This window comes from Phocoena sinus, chromosome 13 (assembly GCF_008692025.1).
Source record: "Phocoena sinus isolate mPhoSin1 chromosome 13, mPhoSin1.pri, whole genome shotgun sequence".
Classification (NCBI taxonomy): domain Eukaryota; kingdom Metazoa; phylum Chordata; class Mammalia; order Artiodactyla; family Phocoenidae; genus Phocoena; species Phocoena sinus.
In genome coordinates this window covers 54400798-54420110 of record NC_045775.1, presented here as the reverse complement: position 1 = coordinate 54420110, position 19313 = coordinate 54400798, and the positions used below count along the sequence as shown (strand labels likewise).

At 38.7% G+C, this 19313-nt stretch overlaps 1 protein-coding gene across 1 annotated transcript in view; it reads left to right on the top strand.

Moving 5' to 3' along the window:
• The first annotated feature begins 461 nt into the window (after positions 1–461).
• PELI1 (pellino E3 ubiquitin protein ligase 1) overlaps positions 462–19313 on the top strand; it is a 49018-nt gene continuing 30166 nt past the window's right edge. The window contains exon 1 of the mRNA XM_032652369.1: positions 462–791. The gene's annotated coding sequence lies outside the window, so the exon portion shown is untranslated. The remainder of the gene's footprint in view (positions 792–19313) is intronic.

Sequence of the window (19313 nt, the reverse complement as noted above, 5' to 3'; positions counted from 1 at the left end):
TGGGTATTCGTGATTCCGAATTTATGAGATAAAATTAAGCAGCAGGGAAGGCCGAGATGTGGTGAGGAAGTCAGATTTCACTGGGCACTTATGAGTGGTGAGGGTAGGAGTTGGAGGTGGAGCGAAGTAAGAAGGACTAGCGAAGAGCGGGATCCCTAACAGCACCATAATACAAGGAGGGCCTTGTTCAGCCAGGAGCAGCACTGAACACGTACCCTTCCTTAGTGTTGTCGGTGAGCATAGTAACAGTGGGGCCGAGCCTCTCCCCTCGAGCATGCGTGGTGCAGAGCGAGCCCGGAAACGATCTCAACAAGGTACACCTTTTTTCTTCAGTCAGCGAACTACAACTCCCAAGAGACCACTCGGCGCTGCAGCGCCGCCTCCCGCTGTGGCTCTGCCCCGTCCCCTCCCTCCGGCCCCGCCCTCCAGCTAGTCCCCTCCCCTCCCTCCGAGAGTGTGTCAGTGACCCAGAGGCGGTGTGAGGCGGAGAAACCGTCGGGGGGCGCCGCCGCCGCCTCCAGCAGCTGCACAAGCCGCGCCGCGCGTTCGGATTTGCCTCGAGCCCTCCGGGAGCGCATCACAAAGCGGACCCCACGGCTTTCCCTCCGCCCGCGGCTTCTCCAGCGCTTGGCTCTGCGGCCAACTTCCTCTCGCCGGGTTCGGCCGGCAGGCGAGGAAGGCTGCGGTGGAACGCTGGGCTGTCTGCTCGTGCTCCTCGCGCACGCACCCTTCACCCCCCTCGGTCCGGGTCTCGGGGCCGTGCTGGGATTCCGGCCACCAGCAATTGTCCGGTGAGTGTGGCCGCGGCGTGCCGTGGGAGGGGTCGCGGCGGGGCCACCGAGGGATGCGGGCCAGTCGGGCGCGCAACTTCCTCGGCGGCCGGCCGGCTCTCCCCGCCCGCCTGCGCGCCCCCGCGCCGGAGGCGGCCGAGAGAGGAGTTTGCGGCGCCTGCATCCCGCGCTCTCGCAGTAGGAAGCGCCTTTGTCAGGAGCCGGCGGGCGCCCCCTCCCCCTCCGCCTGAGTGCGGGCGCGCGGCAGCCAAGTCCGAGCCCCGCGCCCTACGCCCCGCGCCGGGCCGCCAGCTGCTGGAGGGGAGCTCCGCGGGGGCGGGGAGCAAGACAGAAAAAAGAGAAACAAAGGGGGTGGTGGGCTTTTGTTTGTGCGAATCTGATAACTTCTTCCTTCCTTACATAACACAGACTCCCGAGTTAGTCATTCTTTTTTTTGTTACGATTATTGCCATCATCTTTGCGTGTCCTTCGCGTTTTCTTTCATCTCTGAATCTCAGAGCACTTAAAAAGACGAATTAATTACACCTCCGGGGCCCCTACGAAACACGTTAATAAGCCCGTTTCTGTAAGTGGGTAAACTGAGGTCCAGAAGAGCTCTCTAATTGATGGATACGGTTGCTCTTCCACCGCACCTGGTGTCTGAGGACCTGAAAGCATCTATGAGTAAGAACTCGTTCTTCAGTAACCCGTGGAAAAGTTAAAGGTGCTCATTTTACTTACAGGCTAACTAAAGTCTAAAAGAAGTAGGGGTGATTGTTAGGTAGTTCAAACAATAACTCTTCTTACATAGTGTTTGAATCTTAAAACCTCAAGAGTCTTGAAAAATACTCCGAGTGGGGAAAATACTGTACATCACAAACTCACCTCACCCATCTACTTTTATTTTTGTACATGCAGGTCTCTTACAAGGCGGGAGAGCAGGGATGGGGGATGGGGGTTGGGGGAGGGAGGGCAGAGATTTTTTTAATGGAGGCTTAACAGACTTTAATCACTACACACAAGGAAATGTGTCTTGGTTTTAATAGCACCAACAACCTTCCCATCGTTTAGTCATCAGATAATTGAGTGAGCACTTTATCCATAAGACGCCGGTTGTGCTAAGAACTGACGCTTTAAGTGTACGAAACGGTCATCTATTTGTTTTGGTTCAAAGACTGTGTACTTCTCTTACTCTGCAAAATGTTACTTTGTTTTCTTAGCAGCTGATCTTTTGTTTTAGAACTGGCTTTGTCTTTTTCTACATTGAATATGTGTTACTTTTATAGCTGAGCAGAATCGTAACAGTGTTGTTGTTTAGTTTGCATAGTAGCGTGAATTTAAATTTTTGAATTGTGGAGAAGGTTTGGTTTCTCCAGTTCTTCGGTTTCAGTTTATGACGTTTTCTTTATAGCTAACAGAGAAAATGTTTTCTCGGTGTGATCAGATTTATATCTTTCAAAACATTGTCCTTCTTGTACAAATACAGCATATGAATTCCTTATGTTTTTTATTCACATCAAAAACCTCTTCTGGAGGAAAATACATAATTCTGAGGACAAGTTTGTTTATTTTGGTAGTTGAACCAAACTGGAAGGTACTAAAAATTTAAATCAAGCATCATGTCTACTAGTTATTTCCTGAGATGAATAATGATCAGAACTGTAGTAACAGTACTTTCTTTTATCCTAAATTCTCTTGAATTTAATTTTGTATTTTATAGTTGCCCCCCAGACTTTAGATTCTGGTGGTCCCATCAGAAAAGGAAAAGACATTTGTTATTTTAATATTTTTCCCCCAATCCTCTAACCTGTCCCCTTTCTGTAGTATGTTGAAAGAGATCTTGAGTTTTAAAAATTGAAAAATAAGTTGTTTGGAACATACAGTTGAGTGTGTGGAAAATTGTATGTAGTGAAGTGGTTATAGTACTTCATCTAATAAATTTAAGACTTTTAAAGAGAAAACTGTCACGTAGGTTTTTATTAATATTATAGAAGTGCTGTAATGTAATAATAGTAGTATTTATTGACTTGAAAAAAAAGTGATCTGGGAATTGTGCCTTAGTGGCCGATTGGGGGGAGGGGGCGGAAATCTGTGCTCTCCTTAAAATTTTCATTTAGGTGACCTTACAGTTGGTTATGTTGAACTTTTTCTGTAGTGTTTACAAACCAAATTTGCCAGAGGCATTTGTACTTTAAAGTAGCTACTAACACAATGTCTGCCCAGTCACTGGAGTCCAAAGGCAGAAGTTAGTGTTGACTGTCAAAGGCTGGCATTGCAGGTTTCCTAGTTTCTTTGGGACCCCTTAAAGGAAATGAGTGAAAAGTACAGGGCAGGGAACTGAGTCTAGTACTGCTGAGCTACAGAGCCAAGTTTCAAGGGAAAGCCTGAGTGTGTTTGCCTTTGTCTTTGTTTCAGCTTCCTTTCTGGTTGTCAAAATGTCACTTGTATATGAAGAGTTCTGTCAATTCAGAATATGCCTTATTGTGGTTGTCCAGTAGGTCAGATGATGAGGACTATAGTAGTCCTGCTCTGCGAACAATTGTTTTCAGACAGAAGCTTCTGTAACTGATAGAGATTTTAAGCTGGAGGAGGTAGAATTGAAAACTATCTAACATTCTCGCATACATACATCTTACAATGGCATGTCAATATAGACCTATTCTCATATTTATTAAATCAGAAAGGCTTATATTGATTATTTTATTTCATCTGTTTTAACTGTGTATATGAAAACATAATGACAAACACATGATGGCACTGAGAGATGGTTCTAGGAGTTTCTTTGGAAAAATCATCTTATTTCATAAAGTTACATTTGTGTCTTTTAATTGAGGAGAATAAAACAAATTTAAAAGCCAGTAGAAGGAAGAAAATCAGTAGAATGAAGGAAACCTGGTGAAGATGTTTTTATAGAGAACAATATTACAGATTCCTGACAACATTGTATAAGGGACAAAATTCTAGCTAAAGTCTGTAAACAGTGAATTCCACTTAGCATTTTCTGTTTGTAGATCTCTAGCCATCTTTTCATGATTCTCTCTAAATATGTCACACAGGAAAAGTAAATAGAAAGCATTCTTTCAAGGCATTTGGGTTGTTGGAGTATTTTTTTACACATGTGGTAGTGGAGGTTTATTGTTTTTCTTTAAGTTTGACCTCTGCCAGAGAACATTTTCCCCAGACTAATGTGTGGGAACCTCAAAACAAGAAATATTGGACACTGAAAGAACTAGATATAATTTCAAGTTGTACCACTAGCTTGTTTTATGTTATCTTGAAAGATCCCTTCTAATAGTTGTACCTTCCAAAGGCTGAAAATAATTGCACTTAGTAGGTCCTACATAGTTTTTGTTTTTGCTGAATGAATTTACAAGTAATAAAGAGAAAGCACAAGATTTCCTGAGTCAGAGAATTTCTGATTTTTTTCTTTTTAAATAGAAGTAACTGATGAACATGTGATTGGAGCCCTTCAATTAGCATAGCTTCCTTCAGAAATAAACTTAAGAGGAAAAGAGCTTCATCAGGTGATTTAAGAGAACTGAATTGCAAATGAGTCTAAGAACACCTGATTATTTTTTCAGAATGTTGTATATGTTTTAGATTTTTTGCCACAATAAACTCCGTTTCAGAGAAGCAGAGTTCTACGTGTTACTCCTTGTATCGCGCCTGTAATGCTTTTTTACACCTCAAAATACCATTTACAGAAAAATAGAATATGTTCCTGGTGCCTATGGGAAAATCCTGATGTTCGTCATCCCTCAGTTAATCGTGACCATTCATGTAGTTAAAAGTTTTTAATTGAGTACACATGTAATTTACTTTTCAAAGAATTTATTGCTGATTTTTATTTTATAATGAACCTCTTGGGATGTTGCTAGTTCTAAAAATATGTAGTACCTCCCAGTTTCCCACCATGTTCTGCAGTTTCTTTTTCTATTAATTTTTTGGCTGCAATTTGCTTTTTCCCCTAAATTGTCTAAAATGAGCTAAGAAATCTTTAAACATACTTGACAAGAAATACAGTCAGTAATTTATTATGCTAAGCTTCAGCTAAATTTCCAAATACTAGGTATGTGAATCTGTTTTAGAGATAAAAGTATACTTACTTTGAAGGGGGCTAAAACAGGGATATAGCCAATAGATTTCATCTTGGGTATCAAATCTGATTGCCTGGTAGTGACTGCCTGGAGTGTTATGTTTAGAAAATTGGGAGTCCTGGTTCAGACTCAGCAGGAGTGAGTGCTGTGATTAGCAATTTCTGCAGTTGGGTGGGTAGTGGGCTTTTGGCATGAATGCCAAATATTCATTTTGTACTTTTTGGATGCCTTTTATGTGTCAGACACTGGTCTAGATGCTGATATCACACAGACTAAAATCTCTGCCTTATGGTGTTTACATTCTAATAACAAGACACAGACAATAAAAAGGTAAAATATTTTGTGTTTTAATGACAAATGACCTGGTTTCTTTAAAAAATAAATAACAAGAAATGGGGGGGGATATAAGATTAAAAGCAACTAAAGGGGCATATCCACCAAATGTATTGTGTGGACCTTAGATCCTGCTTTGAGCAAACTAACTGTAAAAGGACATTGGTGAAAAATTTGGACATTGATGGGTATTTAATAAAAAGGAATTGTCAATTTTTTTTAGGGTATAGTAATGTTTTATGGTTTTAAAACATAGTCCTTACCTTTTGGGGGTATATTTATGAATTAAAATATGATATCTGGGGCTTCCCTGGTGGTGCAGTGGTTGAGAGTCCGCCTGCCGATGCAGGGGACACGGGTTCGTGCCCCGGTCCGGGAAGATCCCACATGCCGCGGAGCGGCTGGGCCTGTGAGCCATGGCCGCTGGGCCTGTGCATCCGGAGCCTGTGCTCCGCAGCAGGAGAGGCCACAGCGGTGAGGGGTCCGCGTACTGCAAAAAAAATAAATAAATAAAATCTGATATCTGGATTTTTTTACTTTAAAATAATTTGCAGGGGAGAGGAGCATAGATGAAACAATATTGGCCCTATATCGAAAAAATTTTGAAACTAGATAATGGATACATGAGATTTCTTATATTCTCTCTGCTTTTGTGTATGTTTGAAAAATTCCATAATTAACAGTTTTACACACACAAATAAAGCAGAAAGGGGGGAGAGGGAATATGTGGGATGTGAATATGGGATGGGAGTGAGAAGGTGATAGTTATTTGAGTAAAGACCTGAAGGAGGTGAGGGAGTAAGCCTTGCAGGTAATCTTAGGGCAGGACGTTCCAGGTGGAGGGAACAGTGAGTACAGTGACCCTGAGAATGGACCTTGATTGGAATGCAAGAAATTACAAGAAAACCAGTGTGTCTGGGTTAGAGTGAGAGAGAATAGCTGGGGATAGTCAGAAATATAAAGGAAGGGTAGAGACCAGATGGTATAGGACTTGGTTGTCCATCCTTCCTTTAAAGTAAAGATATTTATTTTATACACTTAACTAAAATAAGTCTAGTTTAGTCCCCCTGGAAGCTTTACACTTATTTCAACAATACTAGCATTACTCAAATATTTTTTGTTCTTTTTTTTTTTTTTTTTAAATTGCCTTCTAAGCCAGTTTAAGAGCCACTCATGAACAGAGCTCATTACTTTCTATTTCCGCCTTGTTTTTAAGGAAGAGGGGGGTATTAGCCACATGATACCTTATTTATCAGATATGACTCAGAAAGGATTTTGACAGAAAGAAAATAGGAAATAACTTCAGGCTGTTTGTGAATGTCAGATCTACTCTGAGAAGGCCATTACTGTTTCTGAAAATCAGATCCACCCATAGACTAAAGAGGAATTTTAATAATGTTCTGGACAATTGTAGCATCATTTAAAGTAAGGATATAACGAGAGTGACTAATATGGAAAGACTATATTCATTTGGATATTTAAGTTCTGTCTCATACATTAAAACACATAACATATACATACAAGACCATGCGTATTTCTTAAGTATTCAAAACAGTCATTGCTGATACGTTTCATTTGTGTCATGCATCCAAGACTGAAGAGATGGCATTTATCGTTGTAATGAAATTGTATAACTTTCTTGTTGCAATGGCATACACTTGGGAATTGAAAGACTAGCACACGTTTAGTGTTAGGAATCTGGCTTTCAAGTCTTCTTGTATTTATGCTTCAAATCTCAGATTAGTGATTTTTTCAAGAACATGCTGATTTCTCATAAAGAACTCTTTTTAAATCTTTTTGTTTTTAATAAACTTATTTTATTTTTGGCTGCGTTAGGTCTCCGTTGCTGCGTGCGGGCTTCCTCTGGTTGCGGTGAGTGGGGGGCTACTCTTCGTTGCGGTGCGTGAGCTTCTCACTGCAGTGGCTTCTCGTTGCAGAGCACGGGCTCTAGGCTCGTGGGCTTCAGTAGTTGCAGCACGCAGTCTCAGTAGTTGTGGCCCGCAGGCTCACTAGTTGTGGCGCACGGGCTTAGTTGCTCCGCGGCATGTGGGATCTTCCCGGACCAGGGCTCGAACCTGTGTCCCCTGCATTGGCAGAAGGATTCTTAACCACTGCGCCACCAGGGAAGTCCCTCTTTTTAAATCTTTATTAAAATTATAGAAAAATCAGTCCTCATCCTCCAAATGTTTGAAAGCCCCACCCCCAGAAAAAACCTTCCATAAATATGGGTTTTTTAAATCTTCTACTTAAAGGGCAGTATACATGTAGAGATTACTAGTTTTGAATAGTTTGATACTAGTTCATTTTTTTTTTTATAAGAATAAGTTTTCGGGCTTCCCTGGTGGCGCAGTGGTTGAGAGTCCGCCTGCCGATTCAGGGGACACAGGTTCGTGCCCCGGTCCAGGAAGATCCCACATGCCGCGGAGCGGCTAGGCCCGTGAGCCATGGCCGTTGAGCCTGCGCGTCCGGAGCCTGTGCTCCGCAACGGGAGAGGCCACAACAGTGAGAGGCCCGCGTACTGCAAAAAAAAAAAAAAAAGAATAAGTTTTCCAACCTAAGAAACTAAACGTATTTCAGTGGTTTTTACTCTACTGATAACACTGAATAAAGAAAACATCCTTTTTCTAGTTAATTATGCATAACGGGAAGGCACAATATTTTCTTTAACCAATAATGTGTAGAATATAATGGGATTAAGTAGAATTTGTGAAATGTTATTATATAATAGATTGCAAAAAGTGACCACTAAGCATATAAGTATATAACTGTATAAGGAATACTTTAACAAAGCTTCCTATTTTTCAGAAAATTGTTAGGAATCTAGTTGTTTAATTCACTCGAGTTTTTGTCCCTTTGGTGGATAGATAGATAGGTATATAGCCAGACCCTTTCTTCATATACTGCACATACCATTGAGATTGAGCTGCTAGGCTGGATTATTTAATGTGTTTTAAACACTAACCTGTGAGCATGGAACACAGAGCCCATGTTTAATTTCTGGGCTTTCCACTAACTCTGAAAGTCTTTAAAAAGCTATCTTTGGTTCATCTGTAAAATAAAAGTGGTGGTAATTTTTCAGAAAGGACTTTGAAATTCTAAGGTGGTGACTGTACTTATGTGTGGCTTGTTTTAGAAATAGCTTTCAGTCTTTTGATTTGGTGGTAGGATTATGAATCTGTTTTTCATTTCCATTTTTGTGGAATAAATAACTTCTGAGGGAGGAGGAAGAGAAAGAGAAAGAGGGGAGGAAGCAAGAGAAGGAAGGAAAGAAAAAAATTGGTTCTCACAAAATAGTAAACATGACCATGGATAGATAATTCTTGTAACTCGAATCTGTTTAAGTGTCCATGACCTAAATGAGCTAAGACTCAAACTTATAAATGAAGTAGAGAATAGTAATGATAATACACCTTGCATTTTAAGGAAAAAAGTTGCTTTGCAAAAGGGACATGTTATATTTCATGTTGACTTAAACATTATGACCATGATAAAGCCTATACTTCATCTTGGAATTGGTGATGATAATGATTAATAGTAGTTAAGAATTACATGGAAATTCAGTCTATTACTTAAGCTCTGTAGATGGTTGCAGCATCAGGTTCTAGGTTATTTCTTTCACGTTGTGCATTGCAAATACTCATATTCCACATCCCTGCCTCTCTCACTTCATCTCTCTCTCATGCTCATCTCTCCATCACTCTCACTGGCTCTGTTTATCTTCCTTCGCCAGCTTTAGTAGTGCCCATTGCTCTTATACAGTGTTTTCTACATTTGTCTGCCATTTTTTATATTTATAAAGAGGGCTTGGAATGAATTAAGGGCCTAAAAGAAGTGACATGTAGATGGCAAGTATAACACTTTTCCTATTTGTGTCTTATGTACTTAGCTTCTTTTTATCTTGTGCTATTTTTGGTGTGTATTCTGGTGGAGGGATGGTATATTGTATTAGCTGGCACTAACTGACCTATAGGATGGCATACTTTTTGAACTCAGTAATGTAGGAAATAGTAATAAACTCATTGATTTGAAAGCCTCATAAGTTAATCCTGCATCTATCCAGAATCTATACTTAAACTAGCCTAGTGGAATTTCAAAAGCTGTTTTCAGCTCTTGGTGTATGTTGTTGTCTTTTCTGAAAATGTCAAACAATCAGAGACTTCATCATCACTGTAATAATAGTTAATCATAAATGGCCTTGGGGAAAAACTGTGTCTAGACTCATGTTGAGCTGCCTTTTTTTTTTTTTTTGCGGTAAGCGGGCCTCTCACTGTTGTGGCCTCTCCCATTGCGGAGCACAGGCTCCGGACGCGCAGGCTTAGCGGCCATGGCTCACAGGCCCAGCCGCTCCGCGGCCTGTGGGATCTTCCCAGACCGGGGCATGAACCCGTGTCCCCTGCATCGGTAGGCGGACTCTCAACCGCTGCCCCACCAGGGAAGCCCCCAAAATGATTTATTATTACTATTTTTTAATAAGTATATCAGAAAGGAGAAGCAGTATGATTCAGGATAAGAAAGTCTCTTAATTCAGAAGATCACTTATTATCTCCATATTGCTAAATCCAATGACACTTTTCCAGTATTTATCTTACCTGACCTCTCAGCAACATTTGACATTGTTGCTACTTCCTACTTTTTGAAACATTTTTCTTTGCTTCCAGGACACCATATACCTTACACCAACCCCTTAATGCTGTTGCTTTTTTAATCTCTTTCAGAAGCTGCTGCTGTTCTTGCAGCACCCTAAATTTTTGAATTCCACAAGGCTTGGTCTTTTTTTTTTTTTTAATTTATTTTTTGGCTGCGTTGGGTCTTCGTTGCTGCGTGCGGGCTTTCTCTAGTTGTGGTGAGCGGGGACTACTCTTCATTGTGGTGTGCGGGCTTCTCATTGTGGTGGCTTCTCTTGTTGCGGAGCACGGGCTCTAGGCGCGCGGGCTTCAGTAGTTGCAGCACGTGGGCTCAGTAGTTGTGGCTCGTGGGCTCTAGAGTGCAAGCTCAGAAGTTGTGACGCACGGGTTTAGTTGCTTCACGGCATGTGGGATCTTTCCAGACCAGGGCTCGAACCCGTGTCCCCTTCATTGGCAGGTGGATTCTTAACCACTGCGCCACCAGGGAAGTCCAAGGGTTAGTCTTAGGTTCTCTTCTCTTAGTCTGTACTCTTCCTAGGTAATTTCTTTTGTAGAAGATTTCCAGGTTTATATTTCCATACCAAGCTCCAGACTTGTACGTATAATTGTTTCCCATGGATGTCTCAAAGGTAACTAAGATTCTCAAGTTCAAAATCAAACTAATGGGAATCCCAAGAGTTATTATTATTTATCTCCTAAGAACATTAATATCTCCTAAGAAGGAGTTAAAGAATTAATATGTAAAAGTCTTTGAAAAATGCCTGGCACTTACGATAAGCACTGCGTACATGTTAAGATTATTACTTATTATTATCTCAGGTTTACAGGAGAGGAAACTGACCAACTGTACAGTTGGTCCAAGTCTCACACCTATTAAATGACAGTGCCAAGAGTCAACATAGACAGTCTGACTCCAGAACTCCCTTAACCACTCTATTTTACTTCATCTCAACTAATAAGAATTTATCTCATCCTTTTGCACACGGACTCCAAATTAATGGTCTCGTCGTGATCCTAAGAGTATTGTAATTCATTCCAGCAAACACACCTGGTGTTTAAAATGTAGAAGATCTAAAATATGCAGGTAAAATTTCACTTCAGTAAGATATGAGAAGCACAAGGATATACATCTTAATTCCATTTTATTCCATGTGTATTTTTTGTTTTTTTCCCTTTCTTGTTAGCAGTTAAGTCACGAAAATCCCTAGAAAATGGAAGTACTAATTCTATATTACTCTTAAGTGACTTCAGTTGTTGTCATTTACTTTGTTAAATCCTCTTTAGCTAAAATTTTCAGAATGACTTGGGGGCTCAATAGCATGTTGTATCCACATAATATGCTTAAAATCAATAATTTTTATGATTTTGATTGTTACCTCTTTTGAAATTATGTAGTGATTTGTCTGTTTTCAGAAGTCTAAGACATTTCAATTTCCCAAGAAATTTGTCTTTGAATTTTAATTTTATTGGCTGATTTTCAGATAAGAACTTTGATTTTAGCATTATATCTTTGTATTAGATTCTAGATGTAGTTGAATCTGCTAAATTTTATAAGCTTTAGTCTCTGACTCTCATTTAACTGTTTAGTAAAAAGCACATCTGGATATTATTTACAGTTTCTATAGAGGATTTACTTCCCCCCTCCCCCGAATTACTTATTTCTTCTTTCCATTGTTGATTTTTTATTCTTATTCCTTTGCGGCAAAAAAAAATTTTTTTTTGTATTAAGACAGTATAAAGGCAGAAGATATAAAGTCTTTCATAGTTTTTGAACTTAGCAGAGGGTGGGGGGTTCTTAAGAAGGAGAGTGGATTTTGAAAAGCCAGAATCATCTATGGGGAAGAGTCTGTTCTTACCTTGTGTTTGGAACTGAATTTTATGACCTAGTGTATTGATTATTGGAAAACAGTTAAAATAGTTGTTATATCAGCTAAGACGCTATTTTTACAGAAAACTCCATTCAAACTGGCTTAAGTAGGGGTGAGCCCAGGGGGCGGGGAAAGGAGATTTATAACGGTTTGTGTAAACTGGTCCAGGATAGGTGTGGCGTCAAGAATGGCTCCACCCAAGGCTCAAATAATGTCATCAAGATGCAATTTCTGTATGTTTCTTGGCACTGCTTCCTCAGTGTTAGCTTTGTTCTCCAGCCCTACATAAGCAAAAGATAACTTCAGTCCCTTCAGCCCCTAAATCCTTAGTCATGTATATCTGGAAAGATTAACCATCTTTTTCCTAGAAGTCCCAGCAAAAGTCTCACTGCATCTCATGGACTCATAGTAGCCCACTTCCCTTGTAGCCAAGGGAATGTGAAGTTTGGATTGTCTGGGACAGAGCCATGTACCCAGCTATCGAGTTTGAGGGTGTAGTCAACTACAGACACACATAAACTATATGTATTTACAATAAGGGAATGAAGATATCATTATACCACCAGAAGAGTGAATGTTTTTTGGGCAGTGGAAAATAGATGTATTTTATAGTATCTTTTCCATTTTAAGAGTTAGCACTCAAAGACCAGTTTGATTTTTTTTAATTTAGTATTTAGCGCTAATTTGGAATTTGTATAATTTCACTTCCAAATTACTGTTTAAAGCAGTACGTAAATGGGAATTGCTAGACTTTTCACCTCTGAAGAGCTTTGAGAATGTATCGAAATTTGGTGCTATGTTAACAAATACCAAATAAAAAATATTAATTTTCCTATTATCTATGGTAATCCAGTTTGTTGATAGCTAGTTCTTGTGATATAGGGCAGTGTCTTTATGGATTAACATCTTTTTCTAGGTTAACACTTCTTTAATGCCTTAAGCAGACTGGGCTCTTGGACCAAGAACTTCATAAAGAACCATAAAATCGAATATTATCTCCTGGACACTCAGGGCCTTGGTGAGAGGAGGTGGAGTAAGGGGCGATAAGGGACACTAGTAAAGACATTACATATTGATTTCTATGATTGATTTTAGTCTGAAAATGAAAACTTGGTTCTTACTGAAAAACTAAGATACCCATTGTAGGGTTTTTCTTGCTTTTTAACATCAAAAATATGAAATGAAGTGGCAAGTGATATTTACATTTCAGTCTCTAATATAAGCATTTAGCTATCTCCTTCTAGTTCTTATGTTACATTAATATGTATATGAATGAATACATCCATCCCCATAAGGCTTTAATATTCTATAGTCTCTAGGAAATTTTCGATTTTTTCTTTTAAATTTCTTGACACCCCAGAAATATTTATGCTTTATCCACCAAAATTAAAATGAAGACTCCAAAGGAATCTAATGTAAATGTATATTTAACATCATCTTTTCATTTATTATTAAGTGCTGCAAAATGAGCAAAACACTCTTTCTCTTGGGGGAGTTTTCAGCTTTAATAGGAGAGACAGCACAAGGTCGTACATAACTGTAATGCAAAGCTGGATATAAGGATAAGAGTTTAGGGGATGAGGAAAAATTTCCTGATTGGAGAAGGAATATCAAATGGGTCTTGAAACATTAACAGAATTTTTTTTACAGGTAAATAGGGATAACATTAAAAGTTACTGTTTACTGAGCATTTATTATATATTCAGTTTCATTTTTGTCAAAAACGTGTGTTATATATGACATAGAGAGGGACAGCCGTGGCACTTTATACTTGGGAAGAAGTTGGAAAGAATTTGAATTACAATGGATTTAAAAGACACATGGTTTAAAAATTAAAAATTGAAGTAATGGAGCTTATTGGGGCACATCAACTGGGGAGCTTTCTATCTCAGCCACCACAGTAACTCTTCCTAATATAAATACTAGTTGAGAATCATTGCTAACAAAAATTACATTGTTTCTCTGTAGGTAATCAATGATTTGAATAAAAACTTAATAGTACATACATTGCCTTAGGGGGTGCTAAATTAATGTTCTAACATTAGAGTCATTATTAAAGAAATCCCTGTAATGGTATATGGATAGCAATATTACCAATTGTAGACTGTATTCTACATTTTCTAGAATCAGCAATGTATTTATTTACGTGGTTTTTATATAGATGTTAGTGCATTTTACAAATATAGGATGGTTCATTTAAAGTGGATTTTCCACAATACAGTGTAACATTAAATGAGTGGTCTTAGAAAATTTATAAATAGTCTGAATATTTACTGAAGAACATTTTTATAATAAAGGAATAATATATTTCATGAGTTATTAAGAACTTAAGTCTTTTTAAGTCTTAAAAAGAGCAATTAGACAAAGCCTATTCGAATGATTATAATTGCAGTTTATTGAATTATATGAAAAAGAGCCCAAATTAGTTTAAACAAATAAGATCTGAATCTGTGGTATTGTGTGCCTAGTATTTTTTTCATTGAATGTCAGGGGTATATTAAAGTGCCTACATTTATGTTTCTCTACAAAGGATTGTTCTGACAATAAGTTGAAGTCATTTTCACCATTTATTGCTGTCTAAAAATTTCCCTTGACTTCACATTTTGTTCTGAATGTCTTGGTTTCTTTCCTCCACCTACACAATATTGAAGGCAAGTGAAGCAAGAGTTGCAATATGAATTTGAGAACCCTGGCTTTTTTTTTTCCAAAACAAAATACACCTTTATTATAAGGTTGCTTTTTATTGCTACCCAAAAAAAGGGCTTATTGGCAAGTGTTCAATAAATGTGTGAATAACCTAATTGATTTAGTGGAATGAATAGAAAGCTTTGCTATTTGTCTTTGTAGATACTTGGCTCAGTAAACACAGTGATAGACCAAATGCTATATAGTCAAAGGTAAAAACAAAACCAAAAGCTCCAAAGGCCCTCCAAACTTACATATCCAAATAGCAATTTCTTGTCTACGTCAGAACCTTCAAAGAGAAAGAGCAATATGTTAATTAAATCTTATTTCTATTATGAAAAATAATCATGTTAATGCACATAAAACTCTGCTTTGACAGATGTTAATATGTGAAAATATTGATAGAGGAGATCCTCTTTAAGAATTGTAAGCTGTATGAAATTCAAAGATATGTGTGGAAATTTAAACATACTATCATATACTCTGCAATAAAACTCCAGTAAAGGCAGGAAGCATAATTAGGACAAACAAAGATAACAATAGAAGCAAATTAAGAATTTTAAAAAAACTCATTATAGATGTCATATTAGTTCAACTCAGTCTGTAACTCTGGTTAAAAATGAAAAATTTTAGGAAAATTTTGAGGTCCTTTAAAAAAAAAATTCTGTAGTGGGAGAGGAAAAAAGAAAGAAATGGTGGTGGCAATTAAAATGTATACGGTACTTTTAAAAAGTACATTTACAAATCTGATCGCTTAGTTTTAAAAGCATAGACGTGTATAGTGTATAACTTTATTTCCTTATAAGACCATTATATGGTTAAAATAGGAAATCTCAGAAGAATTCTAGGGGGAAAAGGTGTTTTCCCTAATTTTAATGACTCCTTTAAGATAAAAATGTTTTTCATTTAATCTTTGTATCTATAACTTCTGGCACAGTACCTGACCCATAGTAGGCACTTCATAAATGTTTACAGAACTAACCTTAACTTTAGAAATTTCAGGATAGACAGTGTTATTTTTCTGGCCTTTAAAACTGTTCTCTCGGGCTTCCCTGGTGGCGCAGTGGTTGAGAGTCCGCCTGCCGATGCAGGGGACACGGGTTCGTGCCCCGCTCCGGGAAGATCCCACATGCCGCGGAGCGGCTGGGCCCGTGAGCCATGGCCGCCGGGCCTGCGCGTCCGGAGCCTGTGCTCCGCAGCGGGAGAGGCCACAGCAGTGAGAGGCCTGCGTACCGCAAAAAAAAAAAAAAAAAACTGTTCTCTCCCCCAGCCCCCCACCACACACACACACCTTTGTATGTCAGTTTTGATACAAATAGGTTTTCAGTTTTGAATGTGAAGAAAACTGATGTTTTTCATCTACCCAATCTTAGCTTGAACTGAAATTACTTAAAAGGGAACTCGAGGGCTTCCCTGGTGGCACGGTGGTTGGGAGTCCGCCTGCCAATGCGGGGGACGTGGGTTTGTGCCCCGGTCCCAGAGGGATCCCACGTGCCGCGGAGCGGCTGGGCCCGTGAGCCACAGCCGCTGAGCCTGCGCGTCCGGACCCTGTGCTCCGCAGCGGGAGAGGCCACAGCAGTGGGAGGCCCATGTACCGCAAAAAAAAAGGAACTCGATTTAACAGCATTCCTTCTTTTCAGTTATCTGGTGTACGAAATATAGATTCTAAACCATAGGGATGGGAAGAATCTGGTTTTAACTGAGATGACTGATGGGAAAAAAGTCAATAAACTAAGGTGGAGAACCAGTTGGAAAAAAGGATCTCTTCCTGTTTAGTGGTCATTCCTAACATGTAATTAGAGGGAAGCTAAATTCTGACTTTCAAATGTTAACTGAGGCAGCAACTTAGATTTTCCAGGTTAGTTACAATTTCAGGTACAAAATTACTTTGACAACAAGGAAAAGAACTATGGTTAGCAAAATTGCAGTTGTTGCAGTCAAGGTCTGGTTGGAAATAGAGTTCGAGAAAAACAGTTAAAGCAGCATTGAATGAATATACTTTTAACACGATGAAGTTCCAAAAGGCATCCACTTCCAATTCATCAGTGTTAAAAACCTGAAAGAAACATTGCTGTGATGCTCATAATCTACTAAAGCATAGTCTCCAAACAAACTTATACAGAATCATACTCTGAAAAGTTTTCAAACCAACTTTTAATGGCTTGAAATTGGATGAGTTTTGTGCTTTTGTTCTCCCATGTTTTATTGTTATTGTTTAATAAATATCAGCAAAAGGGTTATGTAACAACCTGGGCTTTTGCAAGTTAATATGCTTTAAGAGAGTTTTTTCTGGTCTTGGTAGTCTGTCCACTATTGAAAAAATACAGTGTAAAGAGATTTTATCTATTGTCAAGATATAAAGAGGAATCAATAATTGTCATACTTTTTCTTTATGCTGAACTGAATTTTTTAAACTGAGGTTTTATTGTACAAATATTAAAAATCATAACGGATGAGTGATTTCTTTAGTTTCCTTCCAATCTACCACACCCAGCTTCTCATTCTTACAGGTAAACTGATCCTTGGTCAGGTTTGTCCTGGTTCTCAGTACCTAAAAATATGAAAACCATATCCAACATCAAACAGATTCCTTTTGATCAGTTTGGCCTGGCTAGTTTTAAAAAGTTTAATAAGCATCTTTCAGCTTTATATACAGCTTTATACTTTATTTACATACTTGCCTTCCAGAAACATGTATGCAACTGATCTCACTTAGGGAGAGAGCCACATTACTAATCTGTTCTTGATCCATCAACCTGAGAAAAAGGAAAGGTACAAATCCATCCCTGTGTGGTGACCCCAAGGGTCTCCTGCCTTCCTTGGGGAAAGAGCTCTACCTCTGGGAGAAATTGAATATTAACATACACAAATGCTGAGGGAGTGCACACCAGCCTTCTGTATTCATCAATATAGATTTTCATAAATAAACAGTAAAAAATTGGGAGGAGAAGCAGTAATTAGAAAAGGAGCCATGCTGCTTGTGTCCTTGTGGGCTTTCTATGGCTTACATCATCCATTTCATCTTAATGAATTGGCATATATTTCCCTCTTCAGATTAACTTCTCTTATATCAGTTTAATCTGTTTGGAAAGATAACTGTTTCTTTGAGATGACTTCCCAAGAATGCCCAAAATGAATTTTATGTGTCTACTACAGCCTATATTTTGGGTCAGACTATCCCAACATTCTACCCAAATTTGGCAAAAACCCATTTTACCATAATGTAGTAATAAGCAGACTAAAAAATTTAATTTGAAATATATATTATTTTTATCCTAGACATTGTGGCCAGACATCTTTTGGCCCTGGCTTGATGGATTGGTTGACTTTTGCTGTGTAGAATGGTAGACAGGATGTGTGTTTAAACTCAGATGTCAGCTTTTGCCACTTAGTTTCTAAATGACCTTGAGCAAATTATTTTGCCTGATTTCCTCATCTGTCATAAGACAGTTGTAAAGATTGAGTTTAACAAATGTAAAGTTCTTACTAGCTACATAGTAGGTAATACAAGTTTGTTTTCTTCCTTTTCTGAAAGCTTTATTTAAAGACTTTGGACTAACTCCAGAGTAAGTTCAATCTCTACCCAGACTCTTAAGGCCCACTATATCAGGCACTTCTTTACCTTTCAGCTTCATCTCATTCAGTACATTTATCAATGCTTGCTGATACAGTCACTGAGCTTACAGAAGGTTATATGGTCCCTGATTTCCAGGCTTACTGTTTATTGGTCTCCTAACCAAACCCTTCACTCCTGGGAACCTACCCTTTCCTGAGCACACAATACATTTTTTCCGCTTGCCTTTTTTAATCTTGATGCAAGTTGTTTCTCCCACCTGAAATGCCTTTTCTCCACTTACCAGAATCTAGACTGTCTCCCAAGGCCCAGCTCAAATACCCCTCTTTCTATGAAGCTTTCCCTGGGTCCTCTTACACCAAAGTGGTAACACTTTTCTTTGAAGTCTTACCTTATCTATTGTCTTTTGTTTTAATTGGGTACCTGTCCTTTACTGATTTGGGTTAGTCTGACTGATTTACACCTTTGTTTTCATAACTATAAGTAAATGAGAGGTAGTATAGGGAATCATACCTTTTGCATTAGTTTGAATACTATTGCTTCTGGCATTGTAGTGAATGCTCAATAATATGTTGGATTAGTAATTGCATTATTAGACTCTAGATGTGAAAGTAAGGAGACCACAGGCCTCAGTTTGAAAATTACTCAAACATCTAAGTTAATTAAAGTGCAAGGAAGCCCATAATTGCTGTTGTTAGTAGAAGAAATCATCAATAAGCATTTAATGGAATCTAGAATATTGAGAGAAGGGTGACTCTTCATAATCCTGTTGTGGAGAGATACCATCATCTGGTAACCTAGATATTAATTTTCTCACTGTTTTCGGCTATTTAGCCAAATAAGACTATAAGCTGTTTAATACTTTAAATATTTAAATAATACTTCCCTGTATAGTAAACTGGTAAACGTTAAGTGTTTTCCTGAGTTGTGTGAGCCATTCTAGTAAATTATGGAGCATGAAGAGGTAGTCATGGGAACCCACAATTTATAGCAGAATTAAGGGTTGCCTGGGATTTGCAGCTGGCATCTGAAATGGGGCCCTTCTGTAGGACTGAATCCTTTAACTTGTGGGATCTAAGCTTACTCCAGGTAGTGTCAGAATTAAATTGAATTCTTGGACACCCATTTGGTGTCAGAGAATTGATGAGTTGGTTGGTGTTAGAGGAAACACCCGTCACTCGAACTCGTTGAAGGTGATGTAAGATGTCAGCAAAACCAAACCAAAAAAAAAAGCCAAAAAACCTGTGTCTACAATTAAAGGTAGATTGAAACAGAATGTGAAATTAGAAATTCCAAGCCTAATTGTGAATTTTGAGATTTCTGGTACAAAAAGCAGGTGGTTTGGGAAAGTCTTCAGCTCT